We start from the raw sequence: 8,801 nt of genomic DNA, 5'->3' as shown, positions 1-8,801 counted from the left end.
CCCTGTTCGCCCGAACATGCCGCAATACGGCCCCCCTATGGGGTCGCAGGCATAAGGGGGGAGCATGCCCCGATCGCGGGGGGGGGGGGGGCGGAAATTCCCCCCCACCCCCTCCGCTAGCGCTCCCCCTTCTGCCCGCTTCCCCATACAAAAGTTTAAGGAAAGTACCTGCGGTAGTGGATGGCCTGGCAGTGGCACTGTGGAGTGAGGAGGAGGAGTCCGGAGAGTGACGCGTTGAGGGAGGCCGGGCAGCGGGCGTGAGGTCAGAGAAAGGGCGGAAGTACCACAAGGGTACTACCGCTGAACCGCCCGCTGCCCGGCCTCCCTCAACACGTCACTCTCCGGACTCCTCCTCCTCACTCCACAGTGCCACTGCCAGGCCATCCACTACCACAGGTACTTTCCTGAAACTTTTGTATGGGGAAGCGGGCAGAGGGGGGAGCGCTAGCGGAGGGGGTGGGGGGAATTTCCGCCCCCCCCCCCCCCGCGATCGGGGCATGCTCCCCCCTTATGCCTGCGACCCCATAGGGCCCCCAAAAGCGGGATGTTCGGGAAGTTCGGGGTTCGGCCCGAACATGCCGAACATCTCGGCCATGTTCGGCGAACTTTCCCGAACCCGAACATCCAGGTGTTCGCCCATCACTAGCAGAGAGTTGCAATAATCTAGTCCTCAAATAATCAGGGCATGCACCTTAAGTTTGGTAGTGTCCTGTGTGAGAAAAGGGTGGTTGTGGGAGATGTTTTTTAGGTGGAGGCAATAAGAGAAGTGAAGCAAGAAAGAGGCTTTGGTATGTTTTAGGGCTTTTTTGCTGCATCTGAAATGAGTTGCTTTGGGAATGTGGAGGGAACCATTACATTTCAGGACTATGAACACATTTTGGAGTGAAATGTATTGCCCTGTGCCAGAAAGCCACATTGCAGGCCAAACGTACTCAAACAGGATAATGACCCAAATTGGTTTTGTGTATACATATGCAAAATCTGTGATGAAGCACAGTCATGCTAACTAGTGATGCTCGGATGTGCCTCATCCACGAATTCGGAAATCCGCGTGGTTGAAAAAAAAAATCCGCATTCGGCCCCGCCGCATGCGGATTTGCGGTCGCGTCCACGCAACCACGCGGATTTTTTTCCGTGAATGGCGTAATCACGCGTGGATTCACGCCCGGAGGCGGATTTTCTTTTAACGTTAATAACAAAGCCCCCATACATGCTACAGTCCCCCAAATAGCATGGATTATCGAGGTGATAAGGGGCAACATAACTTCAGCATAAAAAATTCCCCCAAATTTTTTTTTCTAGAGAAAATGGATTTTAAAGTGAAATCAACACTTTAAATGGGGCTATTAATTGGTAATAAGTGGTTTTAAAAAGGGATATACGCGTTAAGCAGTCAAAGAGGTGAAGGCGAGTTCCAATGGCACTTGGCGGCGAAGGTACCGCTGGAGGAGGATGAGTGGCTGACGGCAAAAAGGCTCCAGAGAGGTTTTTGTAATTTTTTGTTTTGTTTTTTTTTGCAGCAATTAGCAATGACATCGCAGCAGAGTTGTCAGTGGACACGGGCAGTGTAAACGCAGAGTGCAGTGGTGGTAGCGACTGAGTCAGGAGAAGGACTATGCGGGCGGTCAGTTCAGCAGCACAGAAGGACCACGGCAACATACTGGTGGTAGTAGTAGCAGCACAGCGTCATAGTGCTGGCCAAAAAATAAAATGCACCCGGCGACCCGGGCAGTGTGAACGCAGAGTGTAGTAGCGACTGAGTCAGGAGGACAAAGCGGGCGGTCAGTTCAGCAGCAGCAGCACAGTAGTAGTAGCACAGCGTCATAGTGCTGGCCAAAAAATTAAATGCACCCGGTGACCCGGGCAGTGTGAACGCAGAGTGTAGTAGCGACTGAGTCAGGAGGACAAAGCGGGCGGTCAGTTCAGCAGCAGCAGCACAGTAGTAGTAGCACAGCGTCATAGTGCTGGCCAAAAAATTAAATGCACCCGGTGACCCGGGCAGTGTGAACGCAGAGTGTAGTAGCGACTGAGTCAGGAGGACAAAGCGGGCGGTCAGTTCAGCAGCAGCAGCACAGTAGTAGTAGCACAGCGTCATAGTGCTGGCCCAAAAATTAAATGCACCCGGCGACCCGGGCAGTGTGAACGCAGAGTCAGGAGGACAAAGCGGGCAGTCAGTTCAGCAGCTCAGAAGGAGGACCATGGCAACTTACTGGTAGTAGTACCATAACACCAAAAAATTAACCAAGGTAGGCACTAGGCAGGTAGTAAATGTCTTTATAAAGGCAGGCATAGTTAACAACAGCACATGCAGCAGCCACTTCATGTCCCCCTGTGTCCGACAATAGGGGCCAGGAACTCACCTTCCACCCAAGCCTGGTTGATTTTCAGGAAGGTGAGTTTGTCCACAGAGGCGTGGGAGAGCCGAGAGCGCTTCTCTGTGACCACGCCACCGGCCGCACTAAAGCATCTCTCTGAGAGGACACTGGAAGGAGGGCAGGATAGGAGTTCCAGGGCGTACTGGGAAAGCTTGCTCCAGATGTCCAGTCTCTTGACCCAGTACTCCAAGGGGTCCACGGGGCTGTCGGTGTCATTGAGCCCGCTGGATGACCCCATATAGTCAGACACCATGGTGGTCAGTCGTTGCTTGTGCTGGTTGGTGGTGGATGCTGTGGCGGGCACCTCTGTTCTGGGCTGCTGCACTGCATACAGGCTCTTGCTTAGGCTCTTCAGGTCTCCGGGGCGCCAGTTGCTGCTGCTGCTGCTGTTGGTTGTTGTTGTGCTGCTAGTGGCAATGGCAGGCACCTCTTGCTGGCTTGGCAGAGCAGTTACAGTGGGGGTGGAAGGCTGGGGGAATGCTTCCAGTAGTCTGCGCACAAGGGCCTCCTTCAACTCCCTTGTGCATTGCTCGGTGGTGGATGGCGTCATTAAGTCTCCCAGCTTCCCCTTCAGACGGGGATCAAGCATCAAGGTAATCCAGATGTCCTCCCTTGAACGCATCTGGATCACCCGGGGGTCCCTGCGAAGGCAGCGCAACATGTGCACAGCCATGGGAAACAAGTGGGCCCTGCCAGCAAGATCTTCCTCGTCCTCGCCATTGTCCCATAACGCATGCCTGTCCTCTTCCTGTGCCATGTCGTTGTCCTCCTCAAACCGCCATCCACGTACAACGCCTGCTGCACTCTGCTGCTCCTCCTCCTCCTCCTCATTCAGGTTAGGGACCTCCAACTCTTCCACTACCTGCTGTGAGCCCTCCTCTGAGCTGGACTGTGCTGCCATCTGCTCCTGTTCTTCCAACTGCCTCAGGGCTTCATCCCCACGCTCAATTAAATTGTCCATTGCCTGCTCCAGTAGACAAACCAAGGGCACCCACTGGCACACAGAGGCCCGCTCCTCACTGACCATCTTGGTTGCCTCCAGGAAGGGACTCAGCACCAGGCATACTTGCTGCATCAGTGTCCACTGAGTGGCAGTAATCATGGGGACTTGCTGGTTGCTGGGGACACTTGGGTCTAGCATGTAGGCCCTAAGAGCCAGCCTGTGCTGACACAGCCGCTCCAACATGGCCAGAGTCGAATTCCAGCGAACTGGCATGTCGATGATCAGCCGGTGTTGTGGCCTTCCATACTGCTGCTGTAAGGTGGACACGAGTGCAGAGGCAGTGGCTGACAGGCGGAAAAAGCGTACCACCGCCCGGGCATCCTGCAGCAGCTCGCTCATCCCCTGGTAGGTGCGCAAGAAGCGCTGCACCACAAGATTGAGCACGTGGGCCAAGCAGGGGATGTGCTGGAGGTTTCCCTGCTGCACTGCTGCCACCAGGTTGGCCCCGTTATCGGCTGCCACATACCCCACTTCCAGGCCTCTGGGGGTCAGCCACCTCCGCTCCTGCTTCCTGAGGGCGGCCAGGACATTGGTGGCCGTAAGCCTCTCCTTCCCCAGGGTCACCAATTTTAAAAGGGCTTGGCAGTGCCGAGGCTTGGCGCTGCTGCTGCTGAGGCGGGCTTGCTTTCCGGGTGCTGAGGGAGTGTCGTGACAGGACCCTTCTGCATCCCCCCTGATCCCGCGTGGTGGCACCACTAGCTGGGCTGATGCGCTCTTGTCCTCCCTCCCTTCCATCAGTGTCACCCAGTGGGCCGTAAAGGACAGGTAGCGACCTGTCCCAAATCTGCTACTCCACGAGTCCATGGTCACGTGGACCCGCTTGCCCACAGAGTAGTCCAGGGAATGGGCCACGTTTTCCACCGCAAACTTGTGGAGTGCTGGGATCGCGCTCCTGCTGAAATAGTGGCGACTGGGGACTTGCCAATCGGGGATGCCAAATTGGAGCAGCGTCCGCATGGCGCTCCCCTCCTGCACCAGGGAGTAGGGAAGCAGCTGTGATGCCATGGCCCGGGCCAGCAAGCCATTTAGTTTGCGGATCCGCCTGTGGCTTGGAGGCAGAGGCTTGGTCAGACCCTGAAAGGTGTCGCTCAGCAGGGTCTGACGACGCTGGGATGCAGGAGAGACAGAGGAGAGAGACGAACACTGGCTGCCAGCCTCAATGTCTGTGTCCTGAGTAGCCGAGGTGGAAGAGCGCTTGCGTGCTACTACTGCTGCTGCTGTTGGGGATTCACGACCCTGAGGGAGGGATGATGCTGCTGCGCTGGTGGGCCTTCTGCTCTCAGGAACCCCTGCCAGCAGTGCCTGCTTCCTCTTAAAGTCCGCATACTCGCGGCAGTGGCGGCTTCTCAGGTGGCCCTGGAGGGATGAGGTACCCATCTTGCTCAGACTTTTCCCACGGCTCAATCTTTTGCTGCATAACCTGCACACCGCATATCTTTTGTCATCAGTACATTCCTCAAAGCAATCCCACACTGGTGACTTTAATTTACTGCGGTCCCCACTAGCAGAGGGTGCAGAGGAGCAATGTGTGGTAGTAGTTGCCGGGGGTTGCATGGTGGTTTTGCCGGCTGAAGCAGTGTCCTGTCTACTTCCTCCACGCCCACTGCTGCCGATGCCCCTGCCCCTGCCTGACATATGGCGATATCCTTGCCTAGGCCGAGGTGACTCGTCATCCTGCTCTGCCTCTGACCATTCTTCCACGGACTCAGCAGGCTGCACATAGTTAGGGTCCACAACGTCGTCATCATCAGCAGCATCATCATAATCCAGCTCTTCATCTGACTCCCCCGCCTCCTCTTCTGTCCCTACATCCCCAGACACAGACCCCTCTTTTTCATCACCAGAACTCAACAACGCTTGTGATTGTGGCCCGATCTCAATCTCTGCCACATCAGTCCCCAGTAAGTCCTGAGCTTCTTGCATCAGCAGGTTCCCAGATGCCGGACTGAGGGACAGAACGCTGTCATCCTGGGAGGGCTGCTGACCAGTGGGTGCTGGGGTGGATACACGAAAAAAAGGAAGTAACTGGGTCTCAACCTGGATTTTGCAGTTATAGCTTTGGCTTTATTAGCACCATAGTAGCAAACAGCACGACGTTTCGGCCCAACGGCCTTTATCAACTTGATAAAGGCCGTTGGGCCGAAACGTCGTGCTGTTTGCTACTATGGTGCTAATAAAGCCAAAGCTATAACTGCAAAATCCAGGTTGAGACCCAGTTACTTCCTTTTTTTCGTGTATTGACTTCCCCCACCCTTGATGGATCAGGGTGCTACTGGTCGACTCCCTGGTACTTAAAGTTTGTGGTCGAGCCCGGAGACATTGCTTTTTCTTCAGGTGCTGGGGTGGATGTCACAACAAGCGTGGGATGTTGGCTGCTGCTGCTACTGCTTGGAGTGGTGCTCACAGTAGAGGTCTGGGAGGAAGTCATGATGTCCATGAGTACGTCAGGTTCCATTTGCTCAACCACCACACGGGGACCAGAAACTTTAAAATATTTGGACAATGGCGTCCGCTGACTCGGCCCAGGCTTTGCTGCCCCCCTTTCTGCTGCATCACGACCACGTACAGCTGGGCGTCCTCTCCCTGGATGTGGAGCAGTCCCAGAAGTGGCTGAGGCAATTGAACTCCCTTTCCTCTCACCCCGCGAAACCCTGCCAGACATGTTGCTAGTAATGAATCACTGGATGCAGTGGGCACAGTACAAGGTCACTGAAGGATGCAGTGGGCACAGTACAAGGTCACTGAAGGATGCAGTGGGCACAGCAGTGGCCACTGGATATACAACTAGGTCACTGAAGGATGCAGTGGCCACAGTACAAGGTCACTGAAGGATGCAGTGGGCACAGCAGTGGGCACTGGATATACAACTAGGTCACTGAAGGATGCAGTGGGCACAGTACAAGGTCACTGAAGGATGCACTGGGCACAGTACAAGGTCACTGAAGGATGCACTGGGCACAGCAGTGGGCACTGGATGTACAACTAGGTCACTGAAGGATGCAGTGGGCACAGTACAAGGTCACTGAAGGATGCAGTGGCCACAGTACAAGGTCACTGAAGGATGCAGTGGGCACAGCAGTGGGCACTGGATATACAACTAGGTCACTGAAGGATGCAGTGGGCACAGTACAAGGTCACTGAAGGATGCACTGGGCACAGCAGTGGGCACTGGATATACAACTAGGTCACTGAAGGATGCAGTGGGCACAGTACAAGGTCACTGAAGGATGCAGTGGGCACAGTACAAGGTCACTGAAGGATGCAGTGGGCACAGCAGTGGCCACTGGATATACAACTAGGTCTCTGAAGGATGCAGTGGCCACAGTACAAGGTCACTGAAGGATGCAGTGGGCACAGCAGTGGGCACTGGATATACAACTAGGTCACTGAAGGATGCAGTGGGCACACAAGGATGTCACACTGTGTAATGAGATGCTCATATGCCAGCGAGCGAGCGAGCAGTGGGCACTGGGCATGGCACAAGGTCACTGACAGAATGAATGAACAGCGCTGGCAGAGAGTGGCGGCGCCGGCGGTGTGACTGGCTGCCTGCAAATAGTACAAGTGTATAACTGTCACTGGAATATACAAGTGAACACTGCAGCTGCACTAACCTGCCTGCCTGCACTCTACACACAGATAATCCCCACTCCCACTACACTGCAGCACTGAACCTGCCTGCACAGCACTACACACAGTTAAATAATCACTAGACTCCCACACTCCCACTACACTACACTGACTACAACTAACTACAGCAATCACTCACTGACTAGCTAACTGTGTACAGTATAAGAGCAGTGTTAGCAAAAAAAACGCTTTGTTTTTAACACAATAAATGCACTTGCTCAAACAACAATGGCCTGGAGATAATCCTCTCAGCACCACAGTCTAGCAAGGACAGAGCTTTTCCATCATGGCCGCCGCTTTTATTCAGGAGGGGAGGGCATAGCTCCCCTCCTGTGATTGGTTGCTAGGGCCTGGCTGGGGCACTCTGATTGGCCTGCAATGTGTCACTTCCGCACAGTTTGACGCATTTCCGCAAACCACGACTTCAGCACCGGGTTTCACGAGCGTGAATGCGGATTTCTGTCCGCATTCACGCGAAGCCGAAGTAGATTTTCGTGGTTGAAAATCTATTCACGGATTTTCGTGTCCGAGGCAGAATGCGTCAAAATGGTCGTGAATCCACGCGTAAGCATGATCACGACCTGGCGGTGAGCACCACTGATGCTAACATCTCCAAGCATGGTCATAACACTACAGATGGGTATGTGCATGTGCAGAAACATGCACAAACAGAGGACACCAAGACAACATGACCAACAGAGGTGTCTTCTGTGTGACAAGATGCCATTATTCTGTACATGTGTCCTTCACTCGATATTTCTATTTAATGAATATCTCCTCTTTGAGGATGTACTTTCTTCTTGTCTGTGTGTAAGTTTGTGATCTTGTCCTCGCTTCGGCAGGACATATACTAAAATTGGAACAATACAGAGAAGATTAGCATGGCCCCTGCGCAAGGATGACACACAAATTCGTGAAGCATTCCACATTTTTTACCAGGCGATCTGCCTCGGAGTCCTCTGACGATTCCAATAGGGAGGCCCCTTCGCAAGAGGAAGACCAAGGCTAACTCACCTTGCCACTGACTTTCACTTTTCTGGAGGGGTAAAGTATGATATCCTCTATCTTATTGGGTCAACACACCCTGACTTTTGATTTTTGTCTCTCTTTTTATTTTTATTCCTTTCACCTGTTTTTTCAATATCGGAACTGCTGATTTTTGTATCTCTCAAAGTACAATACAATACAATACAATACAATAACATTTGTAAAGCGCTTTTCTCCCATAGGACTCAAAGCGCATAGCGCATAGTTGTGTCTCAGATTAATACAGGGTTGCAGGCTGGGTTGTGTTACAGAGGAGATAGTCAGATGTTCATGAATGCCAGACTGAAGAGGTAGGTTTTCAGTTTAGACTTAAATGCTTCCAGGGATGGAGCTGTCCTGATTGGGTGTGGCAGGGAGTTCCAAAGTGTAGGGGCAGCATGAAAAAAGGCTCTGTCTCCAAAGGTTTTGAGGTGGACTCTGGGGATGACCAAGGTGTTACGTCCTTTTGATCTAAGATCGTGGGGGGTGTGATGCAGTTGCAACAAGTCCTTCAGGTATCCAGGGCCCAGATTGTGCAAGGATTTGAATGTCAGTAAGCCAATCTTAAACAGAATTCTCCATTTTATCGGTAGCCAGTGGAGTGAGCACAGGGATGGTGTTATGTGGCAATGGCGGGGTTGGTTCGTTAACAGCCTTGCGGCAGCATTCTGTACTAATTGCAGGCGGCATATGCAGGCCTGTGTAGAGAACGTTGCAGTAGTCTAACCTTGATGTGACGAAGGCATGAACTAGGGTTGGAAGATCCT

The 8,801-nt window shown here is 53.2% G+C and overlaps 1 non-coding gene across 1 annotated transcript; it reads left to right on the top strand.

Annotated features, from left to right (window-relative positions):
- Positions 1-7,834: 7,834 nt before the first annotated feature.
- LOC137523152 (U6 spliceosomal RNA) lies at positions 7,835-7,941 on the top strand. The gene has a single exon (XR_011022514.1). It is a non-coding gene; the product is annotated as a U6 spliceosomal RNA (small nuclear RNA).
- The last annotated feature ends 860 nt before the right edge of the window (positions 7,942-8,801 follow it).

The sequence above is a fragment of the Hyperolius riggenbachi genome, chromosome 6, assembly GCF_040937935.1.
Source record: "Hyperolius riggenbachi isolate aHypRig1 chromosome 6, aHypRig1.pri, whole genome shotgun sequence".
In the NCBI taxonomy this organism is placed as follows: Eukaryota; Metazoa; Chordata; class Amphibia; order Anura; family Hyperoliidae; genus Hyperolius; species Hyperolius riggenbachi.
The sequence above is the reverse complement of the archived record's forward strand: the minus strand, read 5'-3'. Positions and strand labels throughout refer to the sequence as shown.